This window comes from Sander lucioperca, chromosome 10, assembly GCF_008315115.2.
Source record: "Sander lucioperca isolate FBNREF2018 chromosome 10, SLUC_FBN_1.2, whole genome shotgun sequence".
Taxonomy (NCBI): domain Eukaryota; kingdom Metazoa; phylum Chordata; class Actinopteri; order Perciformes; family Percidae; genus Sander; species Sander lucioperca.
Genome location: NC_050182.1, coordinates 40294935 through 40317184, shown reverse-complemented (window position 1 = coordinate 40317184; position 22250 = coordinate 40294935). Strand labels below are relative to the sequence as shown.

The following is a 22250-nucleotide window of genomic DNA, read 5'->3' as shown; positions in this document are numbered from 1 at the left end:
TTTTGCCCAGTTGGTTATCCAGCCTTGGTTTTCCCCAGAGCCAGATGAGCTGATCAATATTATTGTCATCTCTATATTGTCAGCTCCTTTACTTTGTATGATATACACTGTATGTGGTCTGTTTTTGTTCTCTGGCATCGTCAACGCATACGTGGCGTGTGGTGAACTTTGAACCTGAGCTGCAGAGCTGACCTTTGTTAGTGCAGGCAATGGCTGAAGGCTACTCAAAGATGGAGGATAATTTGTTCAGAGCGACATAAGCACTGTGTGAAAAAACTCAATCCTGTCATTTATTTTAGTAAGGCCAGTGCATCGGTATAGCAGGTGTGCTGATGCAGAGGGTTCCTGCAAAAGTAGCCGATTTGATTACAATACAATCAGTTGTGTTTGCTTTCAAAGAATTGCACAGATTAGCCTGAGTTTATCAGTCAGCCAAGGCAGCCCGATTGTTTCCCAAAGCATGACCAGATGATTGCTTGGCATTGTGTTTGGAAATGCCTCTGATTATCTTGTCATAACGAGAGGTTGAAATCCATTAACTCAAGAGTCAGCTTTTGTTGAAGCTTGACTGAGAAGCAGCTTATCATCTAGGACCAACGATTAAGCTTCATGACATGTGAAACCTGAATATTAAGGAATATGAGGAATATAAGAGAAAGTGACAGTGTTCCAGCATTACCAGTATGTTAGGCTGATAAAATAATAGCCAACAGTGGCTTCGGAGTGCCTTACATGTGGGGATTTAGGGCTTGAAGAGAGTTTTAATACTTGTGTGTGTGCGTGCGTGTATGCACGTTTGTGCACACTGAGGTCTGTTCCCCACAACTGGGATTGTGTAGCCATGGTGACGGCTGTGAGGGACTGTGAGAAAGCAATCTCCAGGAAGTCATAGCCGCGGGATGAAGCATATGTGGCATGAGGATGGCACCAGAAGGCCGCGTCGTGGATGTCCATTTGGCCATCTGTTGTGGAGTTGCAGCCCCAGCCAGGAAGCAAACCCCCCCCCCTCCAGAAACCACACAGAAAGAACGGCATTTTCAAATGCCAGGGCCCGGGACAGTGCTCGTTTCCCCTGGGAGCTCCTCGGGCACATCTCAGACACTGAGCTTCAGATGCTCTCACTGGGACATCCAGAAAACATCCTTGACTGGAGCGATGACTCCGTGCGGTGCATTTGTTTGGTGTGCAGCATGAGACTCCTAGAGTGGAAGCGGCCACAGTACGGCTCACTCATCGGCCAAAGATCATTACTCTTCCTTATCTCGGGCCAAGTCCTCGGGCCGCTCCACTCCGCTCCAAACAGGGAGCCCATTACCAGGCTGCTCACTGGAGGCCTGTCCACACGGCCTGAGGAGACCTATTGGTATTCCACGACTGGTTAGGGACAATATCTGTATTCCGTTAGCCCTACTGTACTGTCAACCGAATGAAATGCTCAGTGCACTGTTGGATTTTTTGTGACATGGAAGTCATTGTATCCACATTATTAGTGGTAATTTATTTAATTAAAACTCTCATTGTGTTAATATTTTGTTAAAGCACCAATAGTCGGACGACCCTACAATATCGCTGCAATATCACCATTGATGTATTTGGTCAAAAGTATCATGATATTTGATTTTTTTCTATATCACCCAGCTCTAGATGTGTATATACAACAAGACACCAGACTCCCAGCTTCCTATTATACTAGGGTGCAGGATGAATACATTTTTTTTTCAGAATACCTTTGGGTCAATAATTATGTATGGTTATTAAATCTTTTCTTGTAAATGGCCGTTTCACATGGTTTCACATGACAGCACAACCTCTGATGCTACAAGATGGTTCTGCATGACTGCTTTTGCTATTCAGATTTCTCTCATCTCTTTATTATTTACAAACCAGGGAGATCAAATATAATTGCCTATTTATTCACCAAAATGCGTCCATCTTAAAATTCCCACCTCCCTTCTTCAATTGTTAACTTTTCTTCTGAAGGAGAAGAAATAACTTTGGACTTACTTTGTAATGTCTGAATGTCTCGTAAGCGAAGGCCCTTTCCATGAAATGCTGCCCTCCAGCTTCATGTGCATTTTACTTTCTTAATTCAGATTCAGAGAGACCCAGGGTTATCATTGACATATGTTTGGGAGGATGTGACATAAGCCGGAGCTGGGAATGACTTCACACCCGAGTTGAATGCGTTCTATTTACAAGTCCGATTTTCATTGTTTTCATTAGCTCTAGCCAGGTTAGCCATTGTTAGCAATACCAGTTGATAACAATGCATAATGCTGTTTTTTGTGCATTCCACAGATAGAAGTTGGACAGGACTGTGTGTACGACTGATTTAGTGAGACACAAATAACACAGTGCTAATAACTGTATGTCACTACAGCTTTCACTACTGTTGATGCATGGGGGCACCCAAGTTGGATTTTTAGCTCGGGGTACTGCCAGGTTGTACGAGTTCCGAGCTCGGAAATCCGAGGCTGGGGGGGCGTGTTTCTGACTTTGAGCTTGGAAAATCCGACTTCCGAGTACAAATGGAACGCACTATTATTTCGGAGTACAATGGTTCTGGCGATAGCTACAAGCAGCAATACAGGAGGCCAAGCAATCGGCCCGTTACAAACAGGCGTGTTTTGAACGGGCACTGTACTAGTTAATGTTAAAGTACGTTTGAACTGAGAAACACATTTGCCCACAATTTCTTTTATTCAGGACAATCAATTTTCACTGGATACAGTTTTTTAGGGTGATAATGCCACAGTTTTGAAAACATGCCCTTTAAGGAGGAAAAATGCAGTTGTTGTGACATAGCTTCACATATGGGCTGTGTTGTTATGTCCAGCCTTTAACTTTATTCCAACATGTGCCTTCTGGTTATTTTTTCATTCGCTTTTTTCTCTCTCTTTCACGGGCCGCCATTCTAAAAATACAATCAGCTGAGATAGCCTGACTTAAGATATTACTGTAGGTATGTGGATGCGTATCACACAACCCCGAGGTAACGTAATAGCTATTTTTTTCAAAGGTCAGATGAAAAGAAGGCCAGATACAGTGTGCTGCACGCTCCACTGTCCTTTAGAGAAAGGCCACAAACCAGAATGAGAGCAAGAGGAAAGCTGAGTAAAAGAGAGCAGAGCAGTTCTTATGCACAGATTAGTGCGGGGAGTTTGTTGAATAATAAACAGTCTCCCCCTCAGGATCATCACCTGCTCCACGTCACATTCGTATGCATGCAAGGCAGCGGCGTGCGGCAGAAAACTCATCCTGCCATTGACAATCCAATCAAATAAGTGCAGAGAGGACAACCTTTTTTGGTCCTTTCAAACAAATGAAAGCAGCATAGCGCTTTAGACCTCTGACTCAAGGGCACCTTTCAATAAAGCATTCCTGTCTCGCTGTGGGACATGTAGGCTCGGTGTCTGTATACTGATATTGATAATCGTCTGGCTGAAGTGTTTGTGTTGTGCCCGGACACCTGCCTCACTAATAAAGATACAGCAGGTTCCTTTCAGACACAACAGCTTATGGATTGTTTTAATAGAGCTTAACAAATGCCATTAGTTTTCTCCATAAGGAGTTTGATTACTAACCATATAGTCTTGCATTGCCAGACCTTCCTCCACAGAGCTGCAGAGGAGGGTCTGGCTAGTCCACACTGCATTTCAGGATGGGAGAAAAACGTGTTCTGGTTTAATGACATTTCTTTAAACCAATCACACTCATTACTAGCCATATTGTCTAAACCAGTGTTTCTCAAATGGTGGTAGGCGTACCTTTAGGAGTACTTTGGAGGACTGCAGGGGGTACGTTAGATCTTTTGGAGAATGTTTATTTTAGATATTGTGGTGTCTTAAATAGTAATGCTGTGATGCTGTATGAAGAGGAATCCGCCGACACTGTTCTTGATTATAAAAAGGTTTATTACAAGCAAAGATTCAGCATCAATTTTACAAACTCCTGCAGAGAGCTTGGAGAACGACCAACCCGAATTCATCCAAAAGTCGTTCCGCCTTTTCTTTGTGTGAACAACGTATATATCCTATGCATTGTATCAACATAGGATGTGATATGTGTGAGTATACCATTGGATGTATAACCGACCAATCAATGCCTGTTATCTGGCACAACTCCAAAAAAGGTCTCTTCTGTCTTGGGGGGACCTCTGCTCATGTTAACAATTTCCAGATGTTCTCAGTGAATGTAGAGTAAAGTTCATGCATCCTCCTATACCAACTCTTAAAACAAAGTGTATAGAATGTTATAGGATGTCAATATACCACAATATGTCATTCATTATTCCTAAAATTATTATACAGTATATTAATGAATGCATTTAGTGATACATTCCAAATATTTGAAATAAATTGAAAGTATTTAGGTGTTTTTAAGTTACAATATCATTGTTTCGTAAATCAGACACTGATGGTGCAGTGCTGTATTGTGCCTCTTTATATAGCTAGGCATTTGGTTTTTACTGAAAATGTTTTGTGCTGGTCAATCAATCAATCAATCAATTAATCAATTTAATATTTGTCCCAGAGGGCAATTTGTGTCGCAGGATAAAGAAGTAGATACATGTATAAAACACACACAAAATACACAACAGATTACAGTATAGCTTACAGTAGAAAAATTATCGTCAAGAAAGATATATCATTCCCTATCGTCAACAACAAGCTACAAGTACAGTGTGAACTGTTACTGTTATCCTATCATCATCATCATCATTATCATCATCGTCATCGTCATTGTCAACATCATCATCATCATCATCGTCATCGTCAACATCATCATCATCATCAACATCATCATCATTATCATCATCATCAGCAACAACAAGCCACAAGTAGGGCTAGATCCAAATATTCTAATATTCGTTCGATGGGTAGGTATACGATTTCAACCTGTTCTCACTCCGAACTCGTAAAATCTCTCGTCAGCTACAACGCAAAAATCACCCTTCAGCGTGTGTCTACAACGCACCGGGCAGAGCAGCAGCTAAGTTAATGTAACACAATGTGCTTATTACAAAAGCGACATAAGATGATACTTTGTTCAGTTATACAGAGTAAAATATATACAAAACATGTATCAAATACGTACGCACGCACGCACGCACACACACACGCACGCACAAACACACTCGCACACACAAACCAAAGATCAACATTGAACAGCGACAAACTCAGTTATTCATAGACTTTCGTAAAAAGCAAGGTTTTTAGCCTGTTTTAAAAGTGTTTAGTGTGGAAGCCTCTCTCATTTCCACTGGCAGGGTGTTCCATATCATTGGGGCATAGACACAGAAAGCAGCCTCCCCTGCTCTCGAGTTACAGCAAGGGTTGGTTAAGAGACCGCTGCCTGTGGATCTGAGGGTTCTTGCTGGTTCATATCTAATGAGCATGTCTCTAATTTACTGAGGTCCAAGGCCATGGAGAGCTTGAGATCAAGAGTGCGCCCTGCGGTCAGCGGGTACTTAGTCTACATCCACAATGTTCTACTTCCAGAATTCCTCCGGTGCCGCCAGAAATTCCACAGGATGTCCTTCTTTTCGGCCGGAGCTAGCTAGACTATCTGTCCAATCTGAGTTTTCTGTTGCACGACTAAAACAACCTTTGAACGTCCATGTGTTCCACCAAAACAAGTTCCTTCCCGAGGCTATTTAGCAGCAGCACCGTGGCTCCGTCCGGCGCTTGGCCTTGGATTTTTCCTACCCGTGATAATTATATTGTAGTCACCAAGTTAATTGCTGCGATCTGGGAGCATGACAACATGATAAAAAGAAGTCGGACAGGCCTTGAAACACAAGCAGTCAGACATGTTAACAGAAACAAAACAAAACGCTATTGTGGCAAGGTTCCAAAGTGTGTGACACAGCTGATTTACTTAAAACGTTTTATATAGAGACTAGAAACTCTTAAAATCTGTAAAACCATTTATGTTAACATGTTAACATTAACAATTTAGGCTTAGGTTCTTTTGTTTCACAAGGGAGAGCAATGCATGGCAACCCAAAGGAACGAGACAAGCACAGGGTAGAATAAAATAATTATTTATTTTTATCACAGTTTAAGTTAAAGTTAAGTTTAACTTTAAAAAAAACTTAGACTGATAATAGTAAAAATGATAAAATCCCTCTAAAACAGTTTGTTGTTTAGATGTTAAAAGTCTGGCTCTAAAACACAATACAGGAGGACAATGTCAACAAAAAGTTAAACGATTCAAAAACATTTAGTCCATATAAAAAATGGGGAAGCTCTCAGACGAAGACGCGGGGAGCGTGCCGTCTCGTGGACGGAGGTCTCCGGTCGGGCAGTGGTCCAGACTAGGTTGGCCATGAAAGGCGGCGTCTGCAGCCCCCCGCGATCCCATATCCGTCTTCGGGAGAGGGATAAAAAGGCGCACATGAAACAAAAACGTCAAAAAAGTGATATACGACCCGGAACTCCACAAGACTAATATTAGCACAGGACCTCGGTGTTCTGTGAAATATGGCAGGTCATTTGGGGGGGAATTTTTACTTTACAAATTACAGACATGGCTGATTGGCACGGGATTAAGATCACAGACAACCTCCGTAATTATTACAAATGACTAGAGATCACCAGGTAATAGTCCATATCCCGTGCGAATATAGTAAAAAAAGAAAAGAAAAAAAAGGGTACTAAACAACAGTTTGTGATGTAAGAAAAAGACAAGAACGGCTTGTTTATTGCTAAGGCCATATGGTCAAAATTAAATGATTTAATAATTATGTATAACAATAACAACAACTTATTTCACTAGCAAATTGCTGTTGAACAACAAAAACAACCACCAGGTGGGAAAAGGACATTTACAATAACTTCAAATGCACCACGAGGCTGTAGTTTACCAGTTTCATTGAACCGTTTAGCGTTAGCTGTCAGCATTTTAACCGTTTTTAATCCAGCTACTAGCTAGCGGTAGGCTAACGTTAGCTGCTGTCGAGTATAGTGTTAACTAGCTAGCGGTAGGCTAACGTTAGCTGCTGTCGAGTATAGTGTTAACTAGCTAGCGGTAGGCTAATGTTAGCTGCTGTCGAGTATAGTGTTAACTAGCTAGCGGTAGGCTAACGTTAGCTGCTGTTGAGTATAGTGTTAACTAGCGTCACGTGCAGCGGTGTTTGTGTTGCTGTCTGTTTCAGAGCATATGAGAGAAGAGCGCAGACATATCAGTGGCACCAGATTTCGGTAGCCAGGGTTGGCAGGAAGAAGATTTTTACAAGTAAATGTTCCAATTAATGAGTTCCAGGCAGCACATTCTCGTCTCCCTCCTTCATTTTACAGTCCAATGGTGGTTAGAACGGCTGGAATGGATTAATCTGCGTTATTTTTTTTTAACGCGTTATTTTTTCTCAGATTAATTAGCCTAATCGAAATTAACGCGTTATTTTGACAGCCCTAATATATATATATATATATAAATAAATAACCTTACCCACAGAGGTAGCAGACCAGAAAATGGTCATACAAATCTATCCATTTACAATCATTTGTAATTGTTTTAAAAGGCACTGACAAACAATGTTGACCTTACAATTTTATTTCCAACATGCTTAAATTATCTATTTTTTTTTAAAACTCCATCTTTGGTTTTGAGGCAGTTATTGCTCATGTACTTTCCTCCTGGATCCCAGAGATCAGATTATATGACAAACGTCAAGCTATGCGATATCAGTCTGACATGATTGCCCTCCCAGCCCCATGCAGTCATGCTATGCAGATGGAATTTATTTCTGCACCTGTTTTTTTCCTGAGTTTTGTTATATTCCATTGCTGCTGCAGTTTCTGTTAGTGAAAGTTTCACACACCCTCCTTCCATACACATGGAAGGAGACTGTTTTCTAGTATGTACTGTATAAGTTGGACCATTTTGACATTGTGAATTCTTTAAATTGATATTACTTTAATCTCTGACTGTTCCGAGTGACTGTGTGCCTCAAATGCCTCCGGCAATCATAGACAAAATGAATATTGCCTTTTTTTTTCTTTCAGTCCACCTTTCTCTTTTGGAACACTGGAAGATTTATTCTTTTCTAAAAACAGTTTTGGTTCTTTGAGAGCCAGAGTAAAGACATTTATTGGAGATATTTTCTTTAATCGTGTCCCAGTATATGCAGGTGGCATGGACTGAGTCTGGTTTGGGGTTTAATCATATGGCAACCAGCAGGCTGAAATACAGCTGATACACTTCTGCACAAAGTCTATGTTTTGTGGTGACATCACTTCAAGACCCTAATACATGGACAACAATATCTCAATCACTAGTAGATGTTCAGATAAGTGCATAGCACCCTCATGAGACCTCCTAATACAAACATGTCTCCCCTTTGGGTACTGATATTCAGTGGTGGAATAATTACTCAGATCATTTACTTACTGTATGTTTAATTCAATTCAATTCAATTTCATTCATAGTAGCACATCATAACAAGTTATCTTAAGACACTTTACAAATAGAGTAGTCTAGACCACTGTAGTGGGAATTTGTCCGAAATAAGGCCCTAAGGCCTGTCAAATCTGACTCCAATTTATTAATTCCCACACCTTCTTTCATGGACTTAAGTTTACCAGAACACAAGGATCAATCTGAGACGAAGAGTTCAGTTAAGCCATGTTTACTGAGTCCAGCATAAGAGTTACAACACAGCTGTGGGTTCACTAACAGAGACTAAGTTTCCCTAGCGACAGACATAAAGTCAGAGCCAGGTCCACCAAGTTGTCCTCCGAAATGAGAGCTCTGATCTGTTCTCTTCCTCAAGCTTTTATCCTATCCTCACAGGGGGGTGTCTTCTAGTTTCTAGACAGAAACTGTTATCTTTCACAAACACACACACCAAGGTCGGGGCCTCTGTGTGGTGCAAGCTCCTCTTCCGTTCTTGCAACCTTCAAACAATGCACCTCTATGCCATAAAAGCCTAAACTATTTTTATGACTTAACCTCAGCTTTCTGTGCATTAGAGGTTACCTGGAGTACTTTTAACCACTTCCTCAATGACTAACACAGCTCTTTTGCAACGAGCACATACACACATTTTGTTAATAAACTATTTCTACACCACACTATATAATTTACAAAGACCCAACAACCCCCACCAGAGCAAGCATTTAGTGCAACAGTGGCGATGAAAAACTTCCTTTTAGGCAGAAACCTTGGACAGACCCAGGCTCTTGGTGGGCGGCCATCTACCGGTTGGGACACAGAGACACTGATACAGATATACAGAAATATGATTAATAATGATTAAAGCAGTTGGTATGATGAACAGTGGCAATTATAGTCACAATAAAGAACTATGACTAGAAATAATAGTTGTAGAAGTTCAGGGCATAGTAGAGTGTAGCAAGGCGTGGAGCAGGACCACGGCAGCAGCTGCAACCATGATTTAGGTGCCACCACAATCCAAGGAAAACTGCCAGACATCTGAAACATTGCTGCGTCTCAGTAAATCATAGTGTGACCTAGACATACTCTATCTGTAAAGTGTCCTGAGACACTGTAAATGTTGTTTTTTAAACATGACACTGCTTGTATGTTAGAGGACACAGTCAAAATGGTAGGGAACTACTGGTTGAGTCTTTTAACAATGTGCTGTATTTTATAAGCTCATCATATGTTTTAATATAGAATTTTGGTGGAAAGAGTAGAAAAATATACTATACTATATACTAATGCTTTGATGAAGTTTTACTTACTTACAAGTAAAATTACTGGTATAAAAATGTACTCAAGTAAATGTAAAAAGTAACTAATTTAAAATTGACTCAGCTGACTAGCTGCTATGAATTTAGTGGAGCAACATTTTTACTCAAATGACGACACATGAAATAAACCTTACCTGCTGCAACCAAAATACAGCATGTTTTTGTTTTTTCCATTTAGCCTTTTCAGGGAATATAGCTGTTCAGTTTTTTTTTAAACTTGCAAACAGTCCAAAGTCAAGGTGGGTTAATACCAAAAAATAAACACATAAAGCCTTAACTTGACCATCTATTACTTGCAATTGCACATAAATGGGCACTGAATTGATCCACTACTGCCACATGGAACAAAATAATCCTTTTCTCCACAGTCCAAGTTGAGTTTTACTCAATGATGAAACTGCTGTTTTGATAAATCTTGCTTGCTGTCACTTTTTTTTAGCCTTGTGGTATTGACCAGCTGTAGCACAGGAATGTGTGGGATGGCAAGGCAGCTTTATTTGTATAGCACATTTCAGCAGTTTTGGGCAAGTTACTTCCAAAATGTAATACATTATAGATTACTAGTTACTGTCATTTGAGAGTAATAGTTACAATATTACTGATTACTAGTTACTGTCATTTGAGAGTAATAGTTACAATATTACTATCTCTCAATTGTAATGCTTTACACTACTTTTGTGTTACATTTGAGTTACTTTCACCGAAATAACCGCGGAAGTATGACTTAGCAAGTAGCTAAGGAATCATCCAAAGTTCATCCACTTCAATACATAATAATTTTTTCACATTATTTTGTATAATTAATCTGAATCACCGTGTTTAAATAAATAGTGAATACTTGACTCTGAATTGTGTTGGAGTAGAAGTATAAAGTAGGAGAAAATGAAAATACTTAATTAAGTGTACCTTACAATTGTATTGAAGTACGGTATAGTTACTTTCCACCGGTGATTTGTAATGATATCATGTTTAACAACATTAATTCCCGACATGTTTCTATCTGTCAGCAGCTTGGACACACTGCTGTCCGCGCTGATGTACCGTTCCCTGTTGGGACACAGATGTTGTCCGTACCGTTAGCTGTTTGGAAACAGATGTTGTCCGTACCGTTAGCTGTTTGGAAACAGATGTTGTCCGTACCGTTCCCTGTTGGGACACAGATGTTGTCCGTACCGTTACCTGTTGGGACACAGATGTTGTCCGTACCGTTACCTGTTGGGACACAGATGTTGTCCCAACCGTTACCTATTGAAAAACATAAAAACTGCTAAAATAGAATAAGACATAGGAAATACAGGAATAAACGTTACAGTGCAGTGTAAGAACAATTACTATAAAAAGGCAGCATCAAAAAGATGAGTCTTCAGCCTTGATCTGAAGAAAAAAACAAGAGTTCAGCGGTCCTGCGGTTTTCTGGGAATTTGTTCCAGATACGTGGTGCATAAAAAACTGAACGCTGCTCCTCCATGTTTAGTTCTGACTGTGGGGATAGAAAAGCAGAGCTTTGGTTGATGCAACACTCCCATGTCAGTCACACACGCTTCAGTTCTTTCTAGCGGCTGAGGCGCCTCAGTCACTGCAAAGGCCACCTCACTCAGCGTCATCTCCTCTGCTGAAGGTGTCTCTTTCAGCTTATCAGCTCCCAGACGGAGCAGCCGTCTCCATGGTTTCCACACCCAATTAAAGAGGTTGTTCCAATTAGTGAGAGGTAGGAGCATGAAGACACTGGCCTCAGCCAGTGCTAGCAACAACCTCCAGTCACTAAACTGTCTGAGCCATCCACTTTTGTCTCTTACTTCATCATAGTCTAGACAGTCATTTTTACAGCAGAGGCTGTGGTATGAGATTAAGAGTGTTTCATTCTGCCCACATGTTGGAGTTGCTGCCAGATTGGCATTGCAGGGGCACAGACAGTGTCAGAAAAAATGTGACAAATGCTTGTAGTTGTTTATGGGGTTTTTATTGTGGTAGTCTCGTATTGCCAGACCTTCCTCCACAGCGCTGCGGAGGAGGATCTGGCTAGTCCACACAACATTCTGGGATGGGAGAAAACCGTGCTCTGGTTATTGGCATTTCTTTAAACCAATCACAATCGTATTGGGTGTGGACGGAGCAACGGTGCCTCTGCAAAATAGCCTCGGGAAGGAACTTGTTTTGGTGGAACATGTGTGCGTTCAAAAGTAGTTTTAGTCGTGCAACAGAAAACTCAGATTGGACAGATAGTCTAGCTAGCTGTCTGGAATAGAGCTCCACAATATATCCTTTTTTTAAATTTTTTTTTATCGTTATTGCGATATCAACTTGCGCGAAAAACACTCCAAGGTTTTTTGTTAGTTAAAAGAAAAAAATCTGTAGAAAACTTAATTTAATAATGTAACTCATTCTTTTTTTAGTGCTGCCTCTTACATTCAATTCAATGTTCAATTTGTGCTATAACAGAATGTTGGGAATTATTTTCTTCATTTGTTTTAAATTCAACAAGCACTTGTATTTGTATTTTAGCAGAATACTAAAGGCAGCAGAAATGCAGAACCTTATACACTTTAATATCCATTTGTTTAGCGCAAGTAATATCTTTACTACGATATTCAATAACTTATTGCATATTTTCCTCATATCGTGCAGCCCTAGTCTGGATTTACCCTGCAGAGATCTGAGGAGCAGTTAACCATAGTCTAGTTTAGAACGCCAACACAAAGAAAGAGGAAGGTAACGGACATCCGGCCGAAAATGAGGGACATCCGACGGAACAATCCCATAAATGAAATGTCGTCGATATAGACTATTGTGGTGGTGATGGCATGATAATGTACATGGATTAATTTTACTAATACCCAGGCTGAAATCCAAATGCAATCAATATAACATCAGTAACAAATCCTCACAGAAGCTCCCATTAACATGTGTGAGCTAATGAAAGTGGAGTAGTGTGTCCTACGTCTTTCCTTACACAGCCATATGTATTGAGCCAGACTGCTGCTAGTGTTTGCCTTCCTAGGGCCAAAGCTGTGACAGAGAACAAACACAGATAGCACATCCTTTGTTTTCCATCAAAACCTCGCCTCTAACAGTTTATCCCTGCCAATCCATACATGCTATTGAAGAAGAAAAAGGGCCGTCGTAAATCACAAGATCTTGTTTTTGCGATGACACAAAGTGTTCTGCAGGGTGAAGAAGATGAAGACAGTGTCAGGCTGCTAACTGCTCAGCATTATTACTGTGTGTTAACATTAGCTCGTTTGCTTTGGAGCAACAGTGGTGTCATGTGTAAGCATTGGGAAACATATTGATGTGCACGATATTAAACACTGACACAACATCAGCTGCATATTTTTTAAAAGCAGCAATGAATAATAGCAGAATCAGAATTTGACTTAACATGGGACAATGTAGCCCCATCATGCTTGACATTTCCCTTTTCCCTGTAATGCGTACATTGGATGTCACTGACTTCTTAAGATTTTTTTGGTTTTGGCATTTTAGGCCTTTATTGGGTAGGACAGCTTTAGACATGAGAGGGGATAGAGAGGGGGAATGACATGCAGGGCCGCAGGTTGGAACCGAACCCGCGGCCATTGCATCAAGGACTGAGCTACTACCAGGTGAGCTACCCAGGCACCCAATGTCAGTGACTTATAACAGTAGATGAAATCAATTTGAAAAAATAGGTGACCAGGTACAGCCACAGTGCAGAAGTCAGGACTCCCCGTCCCTACAGTTCCCACAAGGTGTGTGTGCATGTGCGACTGTTGGAGCTCACATAGATGTTTTTATGCAAACAGTTTAAGAACATGGGAGTGGAAATAAGGATTAGTATATGGCCGAGTAAACAGAGAAGGCGACAGAATGAATGCTGGCTGCAGTTGTGACACCTGTAGCATATTTTACTGTCTTGTTTTAAACAGTTAGTGTTTTAGCTTTTGGCCTTACCTGTTCAATGAAACTTTTTCGTATAGATCACTCAGCCAAACCAAACCAACCAGAGGCAGTATTGAATCCTCCTGGCAGACAGAGTTTCAGTCCAGAGAGTACATGTGATAGCTCAGCCTGGATGGCAGGTGCCACGGGAAGGCAGAGTTTAGTTTTGGAATAGAATGGGGTGATTTATCTCAATAATGACTCCTTTTTGTGTGACAAGGCAATTTCACTGCCCAGAAGTGTTTTTTCTCTCCTCCCCGAGGCTGAAGGTTGTTTTCAAAGGGAAGCAGTGCTAATGGAATGGCCTGAGATCAGACTGGGGATGGGGGAGAAGGCTTTAACAAACACGCATGGAGCAATTCCTAAGTTTGGCTGTGTCAGCTGGAGAGGTGACAATAAAGAGAGGGGATGACGCCGAGCCACTCTCCCATTGGAGAGAAAGACACTGGTTTTGAGTTCATCTTTCTTTTCTTTTTTGAAGAGGTTACTGTCGAGGGCTGAGCCTCAAAACACACAGCCTTTTGATTTCCATGCTTCCCTTTGATCCTGTCATACAAATCTGCCATGTGGCTGTGTATCTGTATGTCTGAGAAGGCACATCAAAAAGCTTGCAATCAAACCAGCAATAACTTGGTTCTTTTTGTGGTATCGGAAAAACATCCTTTCACTTTAATCTCAAACTACAAGCAGGCATGTGGCTTTCATATAATGTGTAGCTATCAGGCTTTTGGAATCAATGTCACAGAAAGCTATTTTTTGGCAGATATGTTCATAATATGCCACATGTGGAGGATACTAACTATGTTGTAACGAATGTGCTACTTTTGGAGCAAACTTTGATGTTGGACTACAAAATGTACAATGAGCATTCAAAGAAGGGGGTACAATTCTAGGACAACCTGACAAAGAAAGCAAACAATTGGCATTAGCTAGTTGAATTACAGTAGTAGACATTAGCAAACATGGGGGAACAAAATATAAAGCTGAATGATTTTTAAAATAACGAATAATAGTGATTTTCTGTATGCTGAATTTACAAGAGGAAAAATCAGCCCACTGACCCAACTCGCCAACAGATGGTGATCGGTTAGTTTATATCCACAACGTTCCACTTACGGGATTGCTCGTTCTGCCAGATTTCACTCTTTTCGGATGTCCGTTTTCGGATATCCCGTTACCTTACACTCTCTTTGTGTTGTAATTTTAAACTCCAGTGGATTTCTGAGGACTATGGTTAACTGCTCCTCAGATCTCTGCAGGGTAAATCCAGACAGCTAGCTAGACTATCTGTCCAATCTGAGTTTTCTGTTGCACGACTAAAACAACTTTTGAACGTACACGTTCCACCAACAGGAAAGGGTGTTGAGAGAGGGCGGAAGACATGCAGCAAAGCATCAAAACCTGGTCCTTGGTACATGGGGCACAGGCTCTACCAGGTGAGCTACTGGGTGACCCGTACTAGGTACACTTATGTGCATCCTTACGTTCGAACATGGTGTTCATTATAGACATTCCATGACTAGCACAGAAGTCTAACAACAAACGGCCGTTCGGGTTTAGATCAGGGTTAGACCAAACTAATCAATGAAAAAAATTCTTGCAAACTTTTTTCATAATTTTTGATTGAGTTGTTGTAACTGTAGCCCTATTGCTTAATCATAGCATAACACAGATACACAATTAATATTTTACCGTGCATCTGCTGAATAAATAAGATGAATTTGAGGTTGAACAAAAGAAAGTCTTGTGAGTTTTATTCACTACAAATGTAACGACACGGCTATCTTATTTTGTCTGAAGTTTTAACAGAAGTTACTGTAAGTCATAAACTTTGAAATGGTTCTGCACTTGCTTCACTTCCTGTGGAGTCACATTTACACGTTTGCATATTTATTGTAGCAGTTATGTGGCGTGAGAAGACACTATTTTGACAACTTGAAATGTGTAAAGATCACAGGTTTCAGAATTACTGGCTGCAGAACAGCAACTTTTGGAAGGGTTTTAAAGTAGAAAAAAACAGATTGAATGAAAATGGACAAGGTCAGGTTGGAGAAGTACAGTACATAAGAAGCAGTTAATTCCTAAAATATTTCACTTGAGAGAACTGCAAAAATTATGAACTCATAATTGCATAAACTTGACACAACATGACCCTGTCAATTTCTATGCAAGTATAATTATCAAATGTGCCAATTGTTCTTTTTTCACTGTAATTACAGCATGATGTCTCACTTCTCTGCAGGACACCTCCTGAAAAATACCAAAATATTCTCAAGATATTTCCTGTCTTGGAAATGATAGGAAACTGACGCACCTGCAAGTTGATTTTCATTGCATAATAAATGCATAGACACCAACGGCTGCTAGTAGGGATGCTAATCATCTAAATCCTACAGTATGCTTTGGAGAATTGTCAGCAATATTGTAAAGCAAATGCAATTAATAGGTCGTCTATAGGACAAAAACTAAATAAAAACATAAAGTATACCTGAAGATCATATAAGTATGGTTCCTCCGTTGAGCAGCAATGTAATCGCACAGGGTGTGAAGTAGGGCTGTCCTCGACTAAAGAAATTCTTAGTCGACTAACACTTATATGATTTTGTCGATTAATCGATTAGTTGATGTAATCGACAGAGCTGTGCTCTTTGAGAGGTGGTTCAGACTAGAAAAGCACAATATAAATGTAGTTAATGAACCATCTGTAAAACTGAGTTTCTCCAACAATTAATCCTGCAAAAGCACCACTTTAAATCTTGTGCTTACCAGAAATGTGCTCATAAATTTCTTGGAAATGAGTAATTAAGCATGAATAACCATAAAAAATGACTCATCAACTAAAGAAATCTTAGTCGACCAAAACGACCGATTAGTCGACTAATCGACTAAGAGGTGGCAGCCCTAGTGTGAAGACCCCTGCTGTGTGTTGTTTGCTGAGTGATTGGCCTTTCTCTCTGCTGACTCTGCAGGTGGATTGAGTAACCTGGAACACATTACCGCCGTTTTCCACTAGACGCGTCTGCTCTGCTGATTTGTTCCATCCTCCGCAACGCGCCATACCACACCAGGAGCGTCTCAGAAGCGGATCTTCTTGCCTGCCCGACTCGCCAATTATATTGTCTCTACAATACTTTACAGAGCAATCACGTGTTTATTCAGCTAGCATCTACCTTCCACTTCAAGCACTCCTGCAGTTAAACTCCATGCCTCACTTGAAAATAGACCTGGCGCGTATCTTTGGAGGAGCGGAGAGCAGCTTCAAGCACACTTCTGGGACAAACATTGACTTGAATGGCCGCGATGCTTGCGAGGGCTGCAGGGCCTCCGGAATGCAGCGCAGCCGCGCCTGGTGGAAAATAGGGGTTAGTGTTCCCAGGTTATTTAAGCCTGCCTGCAGTGCAGCTCTGGGCTCTCTCAGCCTGTCTGCTGGTTGCTTGTCAACTCCACCTTTTTTTCCGTTGATTTGGTGTCGTTTTGTTGCTTTAGTTTATCTGTAAGCTTTGTCATCACTTTGCACTCACAAACACACATCCATCACTCATGCACACTTATGGTACGTGCCCATTAATTTGGTCTAATTTGGTGTGTTGTGGTTTAATAACATATGTTTTTGTAAAACTATCATAGTGTGTCTCCTATTTGTTGTGGCCTAGGAGCTGAGTCATAACAAACGCGAGAGTTCCTGGGTTCAAATCCTGGACGAGCCTCTTTTTTCTTATGAGCACTTTTAGTGGAAGTGCATTGACGGTGCGCAATTGCTCCGTGTGATTATATTGCAGCTCAGTTTGCGGCTGTTGGCTGCAGCACTCTCGCTCAATCCTGGACCTATTTCAAAAATTGTTCTCATTAGTCACTTAGGCACAAAAACATGGAAAATTGGGTCCAGGTTGAAAAATACCTAGGTTTTCCTTTAAAGTTGCTTATTGTGTAAAATAAACTTTTTCATGGCTTTCCAACATACATTTGTGTGTCCACAGAATCCAAAGTACCTAAAAAGACCATCCTCTCTCTTTTTCTCCTGCTCTATCAGAAAACGTGTGTAACCAAAAACTAGACAAATTTGCAGCTTAATGTCTATCAGTCTATTTTCTCATACTATACTTTCCACCTCCACATTCTTATAGTTGCTGTAAGTATTTACACAGGGCTCTCAAGCCTCACACATTCACCGTGAGAAACACGCATTTCAACCAGTTCACACATGCCACACCTTGTATTTCTCACGCTGATGACGGCACTGAAAACGCACTGAAAGTGACAGTTGACGCGCCTCGTTTGATGCTTCTGTTGTACACTGCAGGCATCAGATTAGAATTGCCAGCATCACAAAACCAGCAGTATTTTAGAAAAGGTTGCTATTTAGGAAAAAAGTTATGTACTAACCCTATCCGTGGTTTGCATTTGACTTTCTCCCTTGACGGACAGAGGCGTTAAACTTCCATCAATGGCTATGTGTGCACAGTGCTGCTGCAGAATTATGAGTGTGATTCACACGATCATTAATATCCTCTGCTCTCAAGTTTTAACATGAAAATTAAACTAATAGAAGACTGTAGAGTGGATCTTCGCGGAGCACAAGAGACCAAGGAACATGTTTAATATGAAAACCAGAAGACATATGGTGATGTTAGCTGATATTTCTCAACATCTTAGGTTATATTAATAATAAAAAACATATGTTGCATGGAATTATTATTATTTAGTGACGTGCATGCTCAGGCTCAAGGTCTGCAATCCACTGTATGTACAGTAACGGTATGTAGCCTACTTTGAGCACTCGTTTGGGTCCGAAGTAAAGGTGCAGGGGGTGCTTATAAGGTAATGATTCTTATTACAAAAGTTTTGATCAGTCAGGAATAGGCGACTTTTGAAATATAAATAGCTATTTGCAAACTGTGGGCAAAAAAAAAGCCTAATTGTCCTTTACAATAATTCACAACATTTACAATCAGGTAGGCAAACTCATTAAAATATGCAATAATTAAGATAAGTGTATATTATGGTGGTATTAGAATGTACCAGAGGGCACTAAATTTAGGCTTATATGGCCAAAACAAAAATCTCCCCTTAAACCAACGTTTTTCTCCCAGATTTCGAATAATATATATCACCTTTATTTATTCAGGGAGAGCCAATTTAGAGCAAGCTCTCATTTACAATGACGTCCTGATTACATGCCATATAAAATTACAGTACATATAAAATCACTGAACATAGTAATTAATATACAATATACAGTTCCAATACACAGTACACACATCAAACAATTACAGAGTGTTAAACAACTCAAAGTTAGTCAAATCTACATTCAGAATACATTTACACATTTAACACACAGACATAAAGAAGACATTTCAAGTGATTAAATGGAATCAGGCTGTTCAATTTTATTAGACTCTGCAGGTTATTCCATTTATATGGAGCATAACATTAGAATGCAGTTTTGCCCAGTTCTGTCCTAACAAATGTAATATTTAGGGCCAAGGAATCCCTAGTGCAAGTGCCATATTGATAAGATTTTAAATTCAGCAAGCTTGTTAAATATACAGTGTATACAATATGCTCGCTGGATGTGTGGTTGTGAAGTTTGTTTGTATAGAGGCAGTGATTGTCGTGATAATTACAGTTGAACGGGTTGAAAGTGCAGTTTAACTCAGCTGCAAAGACGCTGCAACAGCTGCAAAAACACTGACCAATCAGAGCAGGCGCTAAAATGGGACGCTTCAGACAAAGGGTGAATACAGGTGATATAGCATAGACAGTATGAAAATGTTTTTTTTTGTTAACATTAAAGCATGTAAGTCATCCAAATGTAGCACACATTTTAGCAAACCTGCTTAAAAAAACAGTTAAAGAAAATGCAAATGAATGTGTGTTTCCGTCCACTACTGTTATGTGAATATTAGTAGAGTTGGTTCATCAAGATAAACAGGTGATGGTCCTAATTCCCCCAGTCTGTGCCATTAAACCATTGAAGAGAGTGAAAACATGATGGAAATATGACATTTATATTTTTTTCATGTATTTATTTGAGGTCTCGTCATTGCTCCACACAGATCATTTGTTTTTTCTCTCTTCACGGAAAAGCATCAGTGGACTTAAGTCTCGTGCTTCATATATTGATTTATCCGATAGTCTAGTCTGTTTATATCGACAAATAGCTTACGATTGATAGCTATGTGGAATGTTGAATGGCAAGTGAGTATTGCATGACTTAGTGGGTGATGACATCACTAGGGTGGGAAGCCTTGGAAAATTGTCTTAAAATCTTCTCATTTAAGCAGTAGGCCTTATAGTGTTTGAATTAGTTGCCTCAAGGCAACAAGATACCATCTTCTTATCATCCACGGCAATGTTATTTAGCTTAATCCAGTCCTGAGCACAAATCATGCAGTTTAAGGTTTTTGACTGGGTAAGCAAGGGAACCTAACCTGACTCCGCCAGATGGATCGCTGTCCGCGGTGCTGACTATAGACACGTGTGAGTCCAATTGTTTTTTTTACGATGAATTGACCATTCAATGTTGAGCTCGGTCAAACCTAGCCTCAATCCGATTGGCTGAAAATGTTAATTTTTTCTCTAAGGGATGCCAGGAAAAGCTGGCCTCCTTTGAGCGTTGGTAGCATTTTACTGGCCACTACACAGAGCACAGACAGGACTGCACTACGCACGCAGTGGCAGAGGGCCGCTGTTTCGCTCTACCAGCTATAGAAGAAAATGATAATGGAATGTTTTGATAAGGGAAATTGCAAAATCAGTAAAAGACACAACTGTAAATTTATAATTCCTACGATTAAAAATATAAAACATAATTTAACTTAATTTAAATGTTAAATTATGTTTTATATTTTTATAGGGAGGCCAGGCTTCCTTTGGCCACCTAGAGAAACCGCCACTGTCTGTCTGTCCGTCTGCCTGCCTCTCTTTCTCTGTCTGCATTCAAACATTAAAATGTTCCATATCTTTCATTCATTTAGAGTTTCATACAACTTGTAAATTCTATTCTTACTTTTGGAAAATATTGAATACATATTCATTAAAGGTCCAATCTGTGGGAATTTCTCCCATCTAGCGTTGAGATCATATATCGCAATCAACTCTCTCGCGCCACGCAGTTCAAAGTACGTATTACAGCTACGGTAGCCTTCACGCTTTTTTCTGATGACGTCGGTCTCTTGCTCTTTTCAATATCCTTTTTCTTTTTCTGTTTTTCTGTTTCTGTACGTGTGGTCCTCCATGTTTCCTTCTTCAAACTTGCCGGGGCCGGGAAGCTACGATACCCATTAGCAGCATTAGCAGCACCTTCAAGATGGTGCATGAATATGGAGCGTCTACCCCAGTTCATGCAAATGCAAATGTAAAATTTCAAGCCAAAAGGAATACTTGGAATTGATGGTGGTGGTAAATATTCATGAAAAAGGACAAGTTTGTGAACGGGCAACACAGATTTTGATAATGGACAACTAAAAACGTTATACACTGGACGTTTAAAATTAAAGGCGGCAATTCAGTTAAGCACTGGCTTTTACTAAAACTTTCATACAATGTTAGTATTATTCAACTTTTTAAAGACATTCATATTAATTAGAACCATTTCCACTTTTGCACATTTTCCTACAACTTCACCGTTTTCTATTCTCACTGCTTTACCTTCTTCTTACGCATTGAAGCCAGCAATCTAGTTTAGCTTTAGCAATTTAGCTTTTCAGCATTCACAAGCATTTTCTGCAGGAAATGCATTTTCTAGTTACTCATAAAAGTCTCTAAAACATATAAAAAGTCGTAAGAGATCCAAGTGGTGGAAAGAATTGAAAAACACTGAAATCAGGTGATGCCACAATTTCCCATTGCAGCCCATGTTAAAGCTATAGTGTGTAGTTTCTGTCTCCCCCATGAGGAATTCTAAGTAATGACAACAAACTGTCGGTGCGTCCACATGATACAAGCCTTCCATGATTGCACACCACTCCCATTCCTCCTCCACACAGTTGCTAGTAGCCAAGGAGGACACGGAGGATTAAAAAAACGATGAACTCTTAAGAAGAGGTCATTATCTTCACTCGAGTTTCTGCACGGTTAAGTCACCGGACGCCACAATTTTCTGAACATAGTCATACTGAGAAATACAGAGAGAGTTTTGTGAAGCTGATAGTCTTAATTAGCTTTGTAGCAACTCATTTGGCAATGGCTTGAATGTAACGGACGTTTATTAATATCAAACGGTTACGCACTAAAGCTTTAAGGGGAGACACCACAGGTGAATAGGGCAAATATTTTAACTAACACATATCAGTATGAAACTTCCCCATTTGATTATTTGCATAGACAATAGTTCTTTGTATTACAAGTATTCTGAACTTTTACTTGAATTATGCAAATTAGCTATTATCTTATTAAATATGTGTTAATTGGCATAAATGAAGGTATTTTGGTATTTTTCAGCTTGGACCCTATTTTCCATTTAACATGGGCATAGCCCATAGCATGGCATCCGTCAAGAAGAGAAAGGTGGATAATGAATGTCGTGTTTTCCAGGAAATATGGACCGAAGAATACTTCTTCGTTGAAGTGAGGGGAAAGCCAGTTTGCCTTGTGTGTGGAGAGTCGCTTGCT

At 40.1% G+C, this 22250-nt stretch overlaps 1 protein-coding gene across 3 annotated transcripts in view; it reads left to right on the top strand.

Moving 5' to 3' along the window:
- The window catches only part of tsnare1 (T-SNARE Domain Containing 1), a 242440-nt gene that overhangs the window by 11663 nt on the left and 208527 nt on the right, over positions 1-22250 (top strand). The window lies entirely within an intron of this gene.